The 17,296-nt window shown below is 37.3% G+C and overlaps 1 protein-coding gene across 7 annotated transcripts in view; it reads left to right on the top strand.

Annotated features, from left to right (window-relative positions):
- The window catches only part of cadm4 (cell adhesion molecule 4), a 224,087-nt gene that overhangs the window by 113,627 nt on the left and 93,164 nt on the right, over nt 1–17,296 (top strand). The gene's annotated exons all lie outside the window — the stretch shown is intronic.

Below are 17,296 nucleotides of genomic sequence, written 5' to 3'. Positions count from 1 at the left end.
TAGTGTTTACTGCTCTTTATTGTTTGTGAAAACAATGGGCGATTAAAAGTAAATTGTCATTTTTGGTTTTACCAAAAATATAGCATTGGAAAGCATTTTTGAAACCTGTTTTTAACCAAAGCTCTCCATATGAAAGGATAAGTGCAAATGCATCAGAAAATCTAAGTTTGTTAAAAATTTATTTGGCATTAAGAAAAAAAATCACATAATGACACATCACATCACACATAATGTCATACTATAGACTTTTGCTTGACAGCAGTGATCCTGTGTTCAATTCGCTGTTTGCAGAGAGTTTATTTCTCCTCTATTTTATAAGGTTCCCTTTAATGTTTAAACTTGTGTCTTATAACGTTCACTTTCGGACAAAATTGAGCTCAACATTAGTTTATTGAATTTAATTAAGTCGCTCTAGTTCAGAACAAATTTCATTTGTAGGTAGTTTACGAGATCAGCCCAGATGTCTGCAGACAAACAGATCTCATTTAGATGTCTGGTCGTCTCTACAATGCTCAGTGGCAAGTTAGGTTTATGGCTAAAACTAAGAATCATTTTAGTTTAGCAACCTTCCACCAAACTTCCTTGGTGGAAAGTTGCTAAATACGAGGTGTAGGTACTGGGGAGATTTGTATCCACTGCTATGGATTATTAGAACCTCAGCCTTCCATCTGACATTTAGTGAGTGAGAGTGAGACAGCCAGAAATGTGCATGGTGTCAAAATTTGATTAGAGAAAGAGATACAAGTGATACAGATACAGGATTTGAATGAAAGGATGGTTGACAGGAGGATGAAACTTGGTGGGAAGAAAAAAAACCTGAGGCTGATGAAAAATAGCACACCATGCCTTTTTATCCCTCGGTATGGGCAATCAATCACTCGATTAATCTCACCCCTACCCCAAACTTTCTATAAATTTAATCCTGACATGTTGCCTCCTGGACAAACACACTTCATTTTATGTTAGGTGCCTTTTCTTTTTTTCTGCTGGATAAAAAAATAATAACTTATTTATCATTGACAGAAAACAATGGGATTACTTCAACTGTTAAGAGCAAAAGTGTGTTAACATAAATTGAGCTCTCTGTTCCTTTGAATCCTTCTGATTTAAGCAACTCATAATGAACAGCCAGAAAATAAAACAAAGGATATGAGTGGTCTATAATATGTTATAGTACCTTTAAAAAGATTTGAACATGTTCACATTTTGTAAAGACAGAATCCATTTTTTTATTTTTATTTAAAGTTTATGCTGTATTTTATAAAGTAAGTATTTTACTAAGTATGTAGTTGTGATGAGGACAGATGGGAAAACGTTGCACCTTGAATAGCAAACAGTAGGAGTTTTGGTCAGATGAAACAAAAACCGAAAGATGCGGAAAAGGTTCTGTGTGGAGGAAAACTTAGACTTAAACTTATACAGTTTTAAATTAAATTAAGAATAGGTGGTAAAACTTGTTAAATTAACTTTACAGATTGTCCCTCTTCCACCTGATTTGGGCTACTTTGCAAGAAAGATTGCTCCAGGTAAGATTGCTCCATCCCCAAAAATAACTTGCGTCTGTAAAGAGCAAAATTTTGTTTCTCCAATGTGTTTAATTCTGATCCACACCACACACCTACGAATCAAAATCGAATCAAAAGTGTTCAAATTTTTTGTTTAAATTTGACAGTTGTGACAAAATCTACAAAGATTCCAGCAGCATGAACACCAATTGCAAGAAAATATGTGTTATGCCATTTTCATGCCTGATGGGAAACAAGTAACCAAAGATTATCAAACAAATATTCTGAGTTGACCTGATTAAACTTTTGAGTGCCGATCAGATTGCCACTCCAGTCCTGAGGATCTGCTCCTGCTGGTTCCTTTGACATTCACTCCAAGAGACCCAGTTCAGTTTGCTCCAATTCACTAAGTATGGTCCTCATTACTGTTTTATATGCAAAACCAATTAGTCACTCCATTCCCCTTCATTCAGTCTGCCACACAGACTATTATACGAAAAGCCCCATAAATCACTCAAACATGTTTTTTTCCTTGGGGGCATGGAAATAATTGATGTGTGAGCGTACCTGGCTTACCACATTGCCTTCTTTTTAACAACATATTTATTTTTGTTTGCATGAACTTAGGTCCATTTCAATCTTGAATTTTGTCACTTGCCAGTCTGGACATACATTTTTCAGCCTTTGTAATTTTCATGTAATAGGATTAGAAGGGGAGTTAAATTAACCTTGTAACCGGAGTTGCTGAAAATTATTAGACAGCTTTTTTTGAGTTGCAGCAACAAATGTTAATAAGATTGTAAGAGCACAGACATCAGCATTTAAATAAAATCAAATTTGGAAAGAAGAACATAGACTACCTATTTGCTACATCTGTATCTTGATATATATGAGTGCACCCTAATATTGTTTGTTGATCATCACTGGAGTTATTAATTCAGACCTGGAAAAAGAACAGTTCAGACACTTCATTAAAGCCCTCAATTAGCAAGATTCAGAATGAAATCTATTAGAAAGAAAGACGCTAATCAAGATCAATTCGCCAACAGAAAAACAGGAAAACATCGACCCATAAATGTGTTTGTCAGAACGACTGAGTAAATAGAGCTCTAGTGTAAAGCACTTTCAGTGTTTAGTATGAATAGAAAAATCGTACATAAATGAAGTCAATTTATTCAACATAATGCATTCACTGTATGTCCGTTGTCCATCTTCAGTTTTATCTGGTTGAGCTAAACGTAATTCCCTTAGCACAAATTTAAAGCAACCTCACATTAAGCTCCTAGATACTTATAGAAAGGAGTTCATTGGCAGCTTCATAAGTCATTATCCCCTTGGGTACAAGGCTGCAAAATAAACCCTGATCACCTCCCCACCATCTCACTTCCAAGTTATTTCATGTCTTCATGCAGATGTGTAGCAGGTTTTTTTTCTTGTTCTATCTGGTAATCATCACCAAAAGCTCAAATTGTCTTCTAATTTGCTCATTCTGCTCTAAAAGGTTCTTCTTTCTGCTGTGTATAATCATCTACTTTAGTCTTGAATGCCTTCCTCTTTTTTTATTATTATTATTTTGTAAGAGATATAAAAGTATTTGGAAGTGACTTTCTGTGGTAATGGCACACAAAATTCATCACCTGTCGTTCCTGTTTTTGTTTTAGCAAACATATGACACATTTAGATTCAAAACATCTGCTGTTTCACACTTACTAATGATGACATCACATATTTTACACCTTTTCACATCATTTTATTTGTTCTTTGACATTTAGAGAGAATGTGCTTAGTTACATAAAAACATACAGGAACCTACTGAGCTTGTTTTTAATTACTTTTAACACATGCATAAAAGATCCAATGGACTCAGGATCTCTTAATAACACCGTAGCAAAGAATATTAGTAATAGAAGTAAAATTGAGAATCTCTGTTGTATTTGCTTTTTTAATTTGTAATTCTGGTCTCCAGATGGCGTTGACTTTTTTTTTTCTTCTCTATAGTGCAGCATATTGTAATGACAATGAAAGTATATAATAATGTCATGTTCTGATATGATTTACTAAATCCAAGTGGATTATGTGTTATTCAGTACAACAGAATACCATGATCCACCATCTGCCACAGTGCCAAATGCTGAATGCTTCATCTTGGTTTGCATCGGAGGAACATATCACTTTTTATGTAATAAAGCATCTTTCCTTTTAGCTGCAGTAATGAGCTGGGTTTTCAAATTATACTTGATGTAAATGAGACTGTAGAAGTTGGACATTTCTTTCTTTTTACAAAATAATAAAGAAAATAGTCAGCTCTAAAACTAGGATATGGAGACTTTTTCAGTTCTCTCTTTAAATAGGAAGGCAGAAGAAGACAAAACCAACACTTTTACCTGAAGGATTACATTCACTTTCTAACTCATTGCCAAGATTGATTTTTCTTTTTCTTTTGGATGTGAATTGTTCTTGCCCACAGCCTCTTACCTACGTGTATTTCTATCTCCCCTGATCCATGTTTTGAGGCCATTAGTCACATTGTCAGCGGGTCATCAGAGGTCACAGAAAAGTGCAGCTTGGTCTTGTTTACTCCTCTGAGCTCTGGGCTTATCTGTTCATCTTTCTGTCTGTCTCTTTCTATTTTCTCTCTCCACTCAGCCTTCCCATTTCTGTAGAGCTGCGTGGTTCTGTTTGAATGTCTGTTTACGTATCTCATTCTATGCAGTGTTTAGAGATGTTTCTAAACAACAGAAAGCAGACTTTCTGCCTTTTTCAGCAGAAAGTCTGTATATTATTGGCACATACTACTTGCATGACCTTGATTTCCAAGAGAATAGAGAACACTGTCTAGAACATTATGTATAGAACAAGTTTTCATCAGTAAAGTACACAAATCAGTACATTGCTTTTTTTCATTGCAACTCCATTTCTCAACTCTACCAGGTTGGTTTTTCATCAGACCAAGGGAATTAAGAGTTTGCAGCTGACATAATGCAGAAGACCTCCAAGTTCTCAAAAAGAAAATGCTGTAAAATTTAATGATTTTGAAAATGTGTTGATTCTTCGGTTTTAGATGAAGCTGAAACTCCATTAGTATGTTTTTTCTATAAATTACTGTCAACAGTATAATTGGATAATCTGGCTTCATCAGCAAAAACCTGCAATTTAGAATAATTGGCTTATCTGAATTACCCTTAAGATTGATGGGCACATTCATGCATGAAACATAATAAAAATATATTGTACGTGGTTAGGAGGTAAAGTTGTATTTTTGGCATCTTTACCTTTAGGTGTGTTTGCTGCAGGTGCCATTTAGAATATAATTAATAAGGATAAAAAATTGATTGTAAAAGTGCGTTTTTAGAACTTAAATTGTAAAAAATGCATTCAGTTAAATTTAAATAAGTTTATTTATATAATCTTTACAACCAAATCTCAAAGTCCATCCATCCATCCATTTAGGGGGGTGCTGGTGCCTATCTCCAGCGAGACATTTCGGGCGAGAGACGGGGTACACCCTGGACAGATCAGGCATCTCAAAGTCTCATGTCATTAACTTTACAGCAAACCTCGTCCTGGATGTGCATGTGGCGACTGTGGAAAGAAACTATTTAGAGGGTTCTAGAGGTTAACTAGAACAGACACTGAGTCATTATTAGTGGCCATATGCTGGGATTAACTATTGGTTTGAGAGAAGAACACAGATTAAAAACAAAGCAAAACGGGTGCGCTGTGGTGGCGTGGGGGGTGGCGCGACCCACGTTTGGAGGCCTTCAGTCCTCGACGCGGCAGTCGGGGGTTCGATTCCTGGACCCGGCCAGCGTTTTCCGCGTGTCTTCCCCCCTCTCCTTCCCCCTTTCCTGTCAGCCTACTTTCGAATGGGGGACACTAGAGCCCACAAAAAGACCCCCTGGCGGGAAAAAAAAAAAAAAGAAAGAAAAAAACCCCAAAAAAACAAAGCAAACAGATGTTCAGGGGTACTTTCTATGTTACAGAAACAGCCTATAGAGTTACTGGCAGCAGTGGGTCTGTTAGTGGATTTGTCAAAGAGAACACTACAGCTAAACAGAGATGTAATGAGCTGGTGGTAAAATCTATAGGGCAAAAAAGAGAGAGAGTGAGTTTCTGCAGTAGCTCTTTCTGTTGCTATTTTCTTGTCAAGCAAAGTCTTTTGGGGTAAATTTTACTTGGGGGGGCAGGGAGATCAAATCCCCTTTGAAGTTATTTAGAGCCCTGATATGTGACCTTGTCAAATGGTTTCCTGAATATTGCTGGATACTAACCTAGTTGGAGAATAAGTTAACAAATGTAAAAGGAACTGGAAAGTATTTATGTCCAGTACCATTCAAATACTTATAGACCATCAAGGAGATTTTAAAATCAGTCTTTGAACAAACAGGGAGCCATTACAGTGATTTAAGGACTGGTGAGATATGATCTGTTTGCCTGCTGTTTCTTAAGACTCTGGCAGCAGTGTTCTGGATTAGCTGTGGCTACCTAATTGTTTTTTGTTTTTTTTTTCTTTGCAGACTCTACTGACTCTACTGAAAACACTTTTACCTTATGAAAATGAAAGCATGAGCCAGTTTATCTATTCCCTAATTGGACTGGAACCGCTTTATTCTGGCAAGGATTTTTGATTTTTGTTGTTTTGTTGTTTTTTTTTAGATAGAATCAGGCTGATTTAATGAAAGACTTTATGTGGTTATCAAAATTTACACAGTGGTTTCTTGCATGGTCTCAGTTTTGGGGACAAAAAGAGTGACTTATGTTTTTTTTCTGCATTATGTTGGAGGAAATTCTTACCCGCCTACCTACTGATATTATATGGATGCTGACTCAGCGACTTTAGTGGACCGTGGTCATGTGGTGGCACAGAAACATAAAGCTGGGGCTAACAGCACAGGTAAAGTCAGAGATGTTGTAGAAGTCTACAATCTGAGCAATGAGAGACTTGAATAAAAGTGGCTCAAGATTGGAACATTGAGGAACCCCAGATTATCTTAGTTCACTCATTTTTTATGTTGCTTTACTTCTTTGTTTGATTAAGTAACCTGCATAATATCAGTATTTGAACATTTGCTAAATGTCTTCCTGTTTTTTTTTATTACTAGTGGTTATATACTACAAATAACCATAAATTTCTGTATCATCACATAGCTCTCAGTTTGTCTCATTAGTTTCCACTCCTCCCTTCTTAGCAGTCTCAACTTGTTTCAAAACCAATTCAAAATTGTTATTGGTATGGTCATAAATTTCTCACGTCACTAAGTGCAGAAAACATAATAAAAATGATTTAGTGATGGTCGAGTCTCTGAGCGATGTCACCTTAAAAATCCTGTAAACAAATGTCACGAAAGGTGCGAAAATCAGTTTTTCTGTCATTTGGATTATGAGGTTTAGTCAAAGCTTTTTGATGAAAGCTTATTGATCCATGTTTCTATGTATAAACTCTCATCATTGACAACCACAGTGTTGATTATGCAGTGTGAATGCAGTTTAAGAAGAGCTGCAGAATGCTAATTCAGAGTTGGGCATATTTGGAGAGTTGAAGTGGAAGTTCAGCACATAAAAATCTGAGAATTGAGGGTTTCTCTTTCTTCAAGGCTGGCTCGTGAAGAAAGAGCCAGCCTTTCTTCAAGGCTGGCTCTTTATAGCCCACTGTCTTTGGGTCTTCGCGTCATCTGTCCTACTCTTTAACTCTATTATAAAGCCATTTTCCTACAGTAGCCGCTCTGTCTCCTTGCTCCCCCCGTTTGTACCCACTTTCCTTTCCTCCTGCCGCTCCAAATCAATGAAACTGCACAGGCTCTTCCTCTCCTCGTGATTTGTTGAATACTGTTCCCTCTCCCATCATCAGAATACTTTACCCTCCTGCTGTGTTTTCTCCATCTCTTACCCCTCTTTCTCTCTTCCAATACTTTCTCCGCTCTCTTCCTCTCCCTGTAATGTCTGGGTTTCTAGCTGCCAGTCTGTCTTTTTCCCAGCTCTGCTGGACAGTTAGTCTCTTTTCATAAAACTTTCTCTGTCTTTTGCTGGCTGGCTTTTTAAAACATCAGATGTGAACCAGAAATTTATGATTTTCTTCTTTTTTTTAATACACAAAGATTGTTTCACAAACAACTGAATTCAAGTAAAGTTCATACTCTCAAGCATTAATGAATGCTTGTTCCACTTTTATACAGAAATGTTCCCATATGTATTTGGTGAGTCATGTTGTTAGTTGTCTAATGCACATCCAAACCCACATAAACATCTGGATCTCAATGTAGCATTTTATGAGTTTATAGAAAGAACAGGGATATAGTCTGAGTTTTGTTTTGCCACAATTTGCCTGTAATGATGGCAGAAACAAATCCACTTCTTCTCCAGCCAATTACCACACACATCCTGAACTCACCTCTAAATCTTCCACAGCAGAGGACGAGAAATAGATAATGACGTACACAATTCTGTTGCCTGTCATAATCTCACGTCAGTTTAACTTTGTAATTTCTCTTTCCGACCACCGAGAACTGGAGGTGACTTTGCCATATTGTTGATGTTAGAATGTAATTTGTTGTGGAGTGGAGGAGGCAAATTAGTGATGCTAATCTCAGTTATGGAGAATTTGTTTAATTGGAAATCCTCATAAAGGAACAAAAGGGTGTTGAAAAGCACTTTGGTGTCTGGTTAACCACTCAAAAGAGTTTTTTTCTAACAAGTCAAAATGAAACAGAAGTTTAATTTCACAGCTACTTGAGGATGTCTTTTTGGCTGTGCATATGTGTATGGAGTGTAAATGGCTTCCGTAGTGTGCCTGACTTTGATTCTTTGTTTAATAACTTTGATGGATACTGTTTACCAGCTTCTGCAACCGAGGATCGGACCGCCAGGGCCCCCTCCCTCGGCCGCCACCCATCACACAATGCACCCGACCCCTTTGGCCCCTCTCACGGATGGTGGGCCAATGGGAGAGAGGATCCATGTTTCCCCTCCATGGGAAAAAGCCCCGCCACCAGGCGCTCGCCCCGTTGACCAGCATCTGGGCGAGGGAACACGAAGTCCAATGACAGTGAGGCCTGGAGGGGCGTGGTTGTGAGGATCTGAACTCGAGTGTTGTTGTGTTGTTGGACTTTCGTTCTCATTTCGGATTGGCCATAACAAACACCATGTTCAAGCATAAGGGTGTCCATACGTGCACTTGGCACCAAGACACCCTAGCTATGTTTGTATTAGTAACTTTTTCACTTTTTGTTACAGACACAAACATGAATGCATTTTATTAGGATTCCATGCGATTGGATCAATTAATCAAATCAATAAAATTTTACTTTTTATTACAAATTTTACTTGTATAGCACATTTCAGAATCAAGGTATTTCAAAGTGCTTTAGATCATATCAAACACAGAAACACAATGCAACATAAAATCAACAATCAAACCACAAAATTCAGTCAAGTTCCGTCAATAAATCTGTAATTGATTACATTTCAAATACAGTACTAAACAGGTGGGTTCTTAGTCGAGTTTGCATCCATAGAAGGTTTACAGGTTACACTCCTACTGTATTATATGGAATGAAATACCTGTTGGTATTTTTATTCCCACTCACGCTCACAATCACGTAGTTTAAAATGATGTAAACAACATTTCAATGGGCTTCCGTACACCTGTTTCATGGATTTTTGCGCAGGGACTCCATCATCCCTCACGGACTTTTGTGCAATTTTATGGTACCTGTTAGTGTCTAGAATTTACAGGGTTTCCGTTGTGCGCAATGACCCTCAGTCACTCGCCGTTTTTCTTCCGGCACGAGGCTCCGTACACCTCTTTCACAGAATTTTGCTGTGGGACTCCGTTGTCCCTCACGGATTTTTGTGCAATTGCAACATAGAATCAACAATCAAAACATGACATTAAGTCAAGTTCCATCATTAAATTTGTAGTTGATTACGTTTCAGATACAATCCTAAACAGGTGGGTTTTTAGTCGAGATTTAAAGGAAGTCAGTGTTTCAGCTGTTTTCCAGTTTTCTGGAAGTTTGATGACACAAAGTGGTGCATATTTGTAAAACAGATGGGAAATAAATTTAGTTTTTTCAAGTTAAAACTGAAATTGCATCATGCTTATACATTCTGCTCCCCTCAGTCAAAAGTGTATAGCACCAACTTTCTCTAACAAGACATCTGTAGGTGTGTTGGGGTTTTGTCTACCAGGTTTATTCATCAATAAAATACATTGAGCTCAGTCTGATTGAATGTGGATCAGTTTTTAGGTATTGAAACTAATTCTTAGTCATATTTAGGCTTGAGCTTTTACAGGATTATTCTAAAACATGAAAATGCTCAGATCTAAACCATTCTATTTCAGCTTTTGCAGTGTGTTTGGGATTGTTGTCCCTCTAGGTAAACCTCCAACCCAGTTTAAGACTTTGGCAGCCTCTAACAGGTTTTCTTCCAGGATCACCCTGTAGTTAGCTCCATCCATCTTCCTATCAACCAGGACCAGTTTTCCTATCCCTTCTGAAGAAACATTCCCACAGAAGGATGCCGCCGGTGCCTTTTTCATGGTGGGATTTGTGTTTTCGGGGTAGAGTATAACGTTCGATTTTCACCACACAGACCGTTTTGCATGTTGGCCATAAATTTCAGTTTTCCTCTCGTGAACAGAACAACTGCTTCCACATTTTTGTTGTGTGTCCTACCTGGCTAAACACTGCAGACTGGACTTCTGAATGCTTTCTTTTAACAGCAAGTTTTGTCTTGTCACATGTCCAAAAAGGCCAGATTTGTGTAAAAGTAATTGTTGCCCTGTTGACAAATCTCTCACCTAAACTGAGATCTGTGTAGCAGCTCCAGAGTTTTCAAGAACTGCTTCTACCAAAAAATAATGTTTTACCTCTCCTTGCTTGTAAGTTTAGGTAAATATGCCACTCTTTTTACAAACTGGGTGGCTTCTGACATTACGAGATTTTATTTAAGGGTGTCTTAGAGGTGACTAAACACAAATGAGGCCACACTTTCAAATTTTTACTTTCAAATAGATGTTGAAGAACTTGTTATTTTCCTGCCACTGCATACGTATGCAGTACTTTTTGCTGGTTTCTCACAAAACCTTTTAAATAGTGATGAAAGTTTGACTTGGAAAAAATATGAACATGCTGTATGTGCATATTTTAATGCATTGAACCTAGCACAGTAGCTCCTTATTATAGAATGTAAATAACTGTGGGCATGGTTTTCAGTGCATCCCGTGTTTTCACACGTGTTTACCAGCAGCTGTGTTTGTCTGTGAAAGAAATGGATGGAAAGCCCTTTGTTCAGTTCCAAATAGGGTGAAAATGTGACTCTTATTCAGACATGGAATGAAAGACATACAGTCGCAGCTTCTTTCAGACTGATGGTGGAAATAGAGAGGGTTGGAAAATGACACAGTGGGAAAAAAATGTTTATAAATGAAAGAAACAGAAAAAGAGGTGATAGAAAGAGCAGTTTGACTTGTGAAAGAGATCTGTTTTCAAAACAGCCACTAACGAAAGAATGACATGCAGGCAGCTGCAATTATGGGAGAGAACAGAATGAGAGGAAAAAAGAGTGAAAAGACTGAGGAGTAGAGAGTGAGCTGATGGCCTACCACCAGGCTTAGTTAGAGGGGACAAACAGGACGGGCAGAAAAACTGGACAGGGCCATGCCAGTCTCCCTGCCGCTGTCAAAGTCAAACGCTGCCGGTCGCTTGGGAAACATGCAAATGAGATGCAAATGTGCAGAATCTCTGGAGTTGGGCTGGGTTTTCATGTTGACGTTGTCATGGAAATGAACAGTGGCACACACAGAAAGCTATGCTGGCATGAGGCTGGATAGATGGATTAGTTCAAAGATGGAAAAAAGGAAAAAGGGGCCAGATAGATGGATAATGGAGATAAAAGAGAGACTGTTTACCCCAGTTAAGGTTGAAGTACTCAGATGGAAGAACACGGAGTTACTTCTGGTCAGAGATGCAAAATACAAGAAAAGCCAGAAACAAACTTAATAAACAAAAGTAAATAGCAGGCAAAAGAAAACAGTTGAGGTCATTGGTGGAAAATGAGGCAAATGAAGAAAAATACTCTGCATGTCATTTGCTCATCATTCTTTTCCTCTTTGTCCTTCAGGTTATTATTCATGGTCTCCATTTAAGCATCACTTATTATACTTTATAATTTTGTCATTCCTCACAACAGTTCCTCTTTCAATTCTCAAGGTTCGCTCTCCGTTTGCTGCTCAACAACATTACACAGGTAAAGATTGCCTTAGAGTAAAGGAAAAACATAAATCATAGTACAAAATGTAATTAATGCCGTCAATAAGATTCTGGTACTCAGACATGGGTCACTTTTCTTGTTAATGTGCCTTTCGGCTTTGTTCTATCATACCAGCGACGTTGATGGAAAGAATAGTAGAATCGGAGCAGTATGTTTTGTCAAGATTTTATTGCATAGTTTATCAGGTGAGACAGGGTGACTTGCAAAAGTTTATACAAGTTTAACCTTTTCCACATTTCGTCATTTTGCAATCTCACATTTCAGTGATTCCATTGGCATTTTATGTGACAAATTAATTCAGCATTGTTCATTATTATGAAAAAGATGGAAAATTAAATCTGTGGTGTGCCTTTCTGTTCAGTCTCCTTTACTGTCCTACTTCTAAATAAAAACATTTGCAGGTCTTTTCCTTCACAAGTCACCTAATTAGCAAATAGTCTAACTGTATATAGTTTTAAAATAAATACAGTTGTTATGTCTAGTCATAATGTTAGAGAACACTAAGAACAAACAGCATTATGGTCAAGGAAAAAAGGGGAATAGAAACCATTTCTCAAGCTGTGAAACTCTCATGAAGCACCATTTGGTTTGTTGTTAGAAAATGGAAGGAGTGTGACTTGACAGCAGACATGGCCGTCCACCTAAACTGACAGGCGAGGCAAGGAGAACGTTAATCAGGTAGACACACCAGATGTGGAAAAAGCAGCTCTGGTCAAATGAGACTGACAAATGATGATTATCACATTTTATTCGAAAACCATATATTGATAGAACAAGCAACATTTTCAACAACAAAAAAAAAACAAAAAACTTTGTTGCTAAATTGTGGAATCAAAAGACACAAGCTCAACAACATATATATTATTTTTAATTTGATATTTAGGTTTTTCAACCATCTGATCAGTGGAAGCCCACCCAGCTAGTTTAGTGGTATACCCGTATCACAATACACAGTTCCCAGTCTGGACTTTCACGTGTAAAAAGAAAAATTATGATTAATTGCCTACAAATATTTAATGCATTAAAGTTTAGGTTATTTGATATTAACAAGTAAATTTTCAACTCTAATTTTATTTAGATCATTAGTTGAAAAAAGATATTTTTAAGACCGTGTGTTATTTTTTGATCAACAAACACTTGTACAAAATATTGTGTATCTATGACGTACTTCAAAGTTTCTGACTTTAATGTGACAAAATGGGGAAATGTAATATTATTAATACTTTCTGAGGGCTGCATGCTCATTTGCACATGTAGATTACTTTGCCTGATTAAATACCATCTCTTTAAATTTCAGATAAGCACCAGTAGAAAGCAGTGAACCAAAATGGAATAACTCGATTTTCCTAAAAGTTATTGAAAAATATGCTGATTTCTGATGGTGTCTCAATTAAAAAGGTTAACTCCAGCAGCTTTTACAGCATGTTGAACAACTTTGTTCAGATTTCTTTCATTTTGTGGCTGTGATGAAGTCTTCGTTATACAACAAAAATCCAGGTTTAGAATAAAGTAACTTGGAAAGAAAGAGATAAAGGATCAAATACCAAAGATCAAATATATCCACAAAGATATCAGCTAATTGGACACTTAAAGCAATGGACCTGGTATGTGGATAAAGCTGGTTTTCTTGCTTCAAATCAATCTGTGTCCTAGCTGGGAAGATTGTTCAATAAAATTACATCAGTGTCAATATATTTGGTCAGTGGCCCCGAGACAAACACTTAAGTACTGGCACATGGATTGATTATTAACTGAAATGCAAATATCTTTTTTCCCCTTGCTAAATTCAACCAATATTCCCTAGTATGTTATACTCTTTACTGTTTGATTAAAATAAGACCATAGCATTACAGTGACAAATGTTTGCCAAACCAGCAGTGGGGTTTCTACTTTAAAGTTTGAGTGACAGCAAAACAGCAGAAACTTTGATTGTTCCAACTTCCTCTTGGGATCGAAGCCAGAGTGAGTAGCAAGACACAAAGCATGCAGTGTAAAGTAGAGACTCAACACTGACTGCATCTTTTCAATTTGCCTCTGAAAGCAGGGAAACAAATTCTTAATTATATTAAGAAGCTGAATGAGATCACTATAGAAGAAAATCTTAAAATTCGCTGTAGGGGACGGGGGTAATCAGAGTGCTACACCCATGATGGACTAATAGAAAACACATCCCGAAAATGAAGAAGAAAAAAAATGCAAGAAGCAGAAAGGCAAATGAGAGAGATGGAGAGAAACAGAATGACAGAGGGAGATAAACAAGCGGACAGAGGGAAGATGTAGAAGGCACAGGAGGTATGGAAATGAGAGAGAGGTTGAGGAAGGGAAGTAAAACGAGTGATGCGAAGAGGAAAAGGGGTAGACAGATGAGGTAGAGGAGCAGTGGTGCAGGGGATGGCTTGGAGAGAGAGGGAGCAGGCTAACAGAGGGCCATGTTTTACAAATTGCCATTTGAGATGAGCCAACTGAGGGGGGGTCCTCGGTTGGCTCAGGAAGTGGGATACAACAGCTATAGTCAGGCTGCAGATTGTACACAGTGAGAGATGTACTCAGCCACCTCTAAACACTGCATCATGCACACATGCGTGATCCCTAAGACACTCTCGAGCACAATGAGTCAGATGCAGGTATGCTGATATACAGAGACAAGACTTAATGGGAAGCTGTGGCAGATCTATGTGAACTCATCCTGACCTCTAATTGATTGGCCTTATCTTCTGACCCCAGAAACATACCATTTGTAAGTTCTCACACACAAGACCGGAATACATTTCTTTAGTCATGGCTCTTATTCCCCACTCACTGTAGACTAATTTAGCACAGTAGCTCCTTATTATAGAATGTAAATAACTGTGGGTACAAATAAGGATCCAACTCTTTCAAGGAAAGAGAGAGAACTAATAAAAATCTGTGACTCGATATAGCAACACAGTATATGGACCATACACATCCTAAACTAAATGAAACAACTTTTTTTCTGCTTGTTTTAGTGATTTTTAAAGTGGGGCTATTATGTAAAATTTAATTTTTTGATCTTCATGTTATTATATTATTTCTTTATTGAAAAAAAACACAAGCCGCCAGTTTTCAGACTACGTCCAGCAGTTTCACATGTCAGGCTGGAATACAAGTTAGGTGGGCTTTTGCGTTTGCTGAATTATTTTTGTCTTTATCTTAAGGCTGCACTGATTTGTTGGCCGGCCGATTTCCATAACTTTTAGAGATTGGTGATCAACCGATACTTCCATGTGAAGCCAATCTTATCTTATCTACCTCAGCAAAGGTCTAAAAATCAACCACTGTCCTCTTCTGCTTTACTGTGAGAGAGGTTTGACTGATTGACTGACCCACCATGTCATGTTTGCAAATTTGCAGTTAACAATAGTCTTACCACTGTTACCAACTCAGCAACTTTCTTGCTACATTTAACAACATTTCTGACAAAAAAAAAATTGTATCGGCCAAATAATAATAATTGGCGATTGACCAGAAAACTGCAATTGGTGCACCTCGCCTTTATACTTCAGCCATTGTAACTTTACTATACCTTAAAATATTTGGTTAGAATTTCCCTTTGGAAAGTCTGTGTTGCTTGCTCCTAGAGTAAATTTATTTTGAAGTTGTGTTATTTCCTATAGGCACCAATGCCTTGGGGCTTTGGCCCACAGATTCCATACTTTGGTCAGAGACCCTGTGCCTTATTTTGCGAGACAAAGCTTATTTAGGAGGACAGTAAGGTTGGTCCCCAATTAAATGGAAAATAACTGTCAGTGCAACAACCAAAACAGAATGACGGATGTCTGTGCCTTTCCACCTTCAGCTAATATGCAGATTGAAATTATCACAAGACGAACAGAAAGGACCAATTGTGGAACCGTATCAGTCAGACATTAAGTGTTGTTATTCTGTTTTTTTCCTTTTGTCACTATACAAGTTGCAGGCTTGCTGACAGCTGTGTGATTAACTCTCACGTGTGTGGGAGCAGGTTTTTAATGAGGTGCTGAGATGAAGTGTTCTCCTGTGCCCTGACAGCCTATTTCAACCCGAGAAAAGTGGCATATGGACACACTCTTCGAGGTCCTTTTATGAAATTGTCAGCTTTATAATTAAAACTGTACTGTTTTTATCAGCGTCAAAAATACAAGTGCTGAAACGTGTGACATACTTTTTTCACTTTAATTTTCAGAACTTTTCTAGCAACTGCACATTTGACACCTGCATAGAAAAACTTTGTTGATGTGCAAATAAATGATCAACGCCCAACAATCTCAACTGTACATTGCAACTTGAAATAATTTTACTATTATAACTATGGCTCTTTCCTCATTGAGGAACAAATGAGAAACTATCACGGCTTGAGTGACTAATTTACATTCATTTAAAATTGTAATTTTTAAATATTCTGATTTTGTCCAAGAGGGAAATAAGAGAATATTTTCCAGAGTGCATGAGGTTATCTATCCCTCCCTCCTCATGATCTCTGTTTGTTAAAGTTATCTATACAGCATTAATTTGGTGAAAAATAATATGATCTGTTACAAAAATTCTATGCCTCTTATAAAGGAAAAGGGCAGTTTTGTTGGAAAAAGGTAATGTTTTTTTAACTAAAGGACTTTATATCTACAACAAAAAAATCCTAAAGAAGCAAAATTACCTTTAAAAAATAAAAAGTAGGTCAAAGGGACTGTAAAGATAGGTAATTTGATAACTAAAAATTTTAAACATAAAACCAGGCACGGCTGAATCGCATCGTAACTACGCTCAGTGGAAGGAAGGGACAGCAGAGGCAGATAATGAAGAGGCTCTTACACTGTTCACAAAGCGAAGCAAAGGAGCTTACATGCTGGCAAAAATTAATGACCTTACACAGAGAAAGTGTGGCAGAAAAATAAAAACGAATGAAGAACAAAGGTTAATGATCAGTGGGAGAAAGGAGTACAAAGCAACCCAAAAATAAAAAGTACAAACCAAACTTGAAGACAGCAGCCAAATATACTGTTAATTCAACTAAAAATAAGAATCTAAGCTAAAAAGAATCCACATTAAATAGACATTTTATTTGGAATTTGCTTAGATGAGAACTTCATTGTATCCTCTTATTCAGATAATTAATACAGCCTGAAAAAATAAACATGTACGTGTTACCTAAGTAAACATATTGGATTAAAATATATGTCCATATGTCGGTAACAGCCCAAGTAATCCACATGCAATAAGATCAAATAGAATAATTCACAAATTCAACTATGTGTTATAAGTTGGAAAAGAGAAAAGGTTTGTACAAGCTTACTAAGTCTTTTTAAGTACTAACTAGAGAAGCTTTTGTTGTTATTTTGACCCATTGTTCCATTCAGCATTTCCTCAACTCTTAAAGGTTTTGAAAGCCTTTATTCAGTTTGATCTTCAATTCTTGCATAGATTTTTATTGGGACATGAGTCCAATGGACCAGTCGTGAAGCTTAATTTTCTTTCTCTGAAACCAATTCAGAGTTTCCTTGTCTGCGTGCTTGGCATAATATTTT

Source organism: Gambusia affinis, linkage group LG05, assembly GCF_019740435.1.
Source record: "Gambusia affinis linkage group LG05, SWU_Gaff_1.0, whole genome shotgun sequence".
Lineage (NCBI taxonomy): Eukaryota > Metazoa > Chordata > Actinopteri > Cyprinodontiformes > Poeciliidae > Gambusia > Gambusia affinis.
Note: the sequence above shows the minus strand (reverse complement) of the source record. Positions and strands in the feature narration are given on the sequence as shown.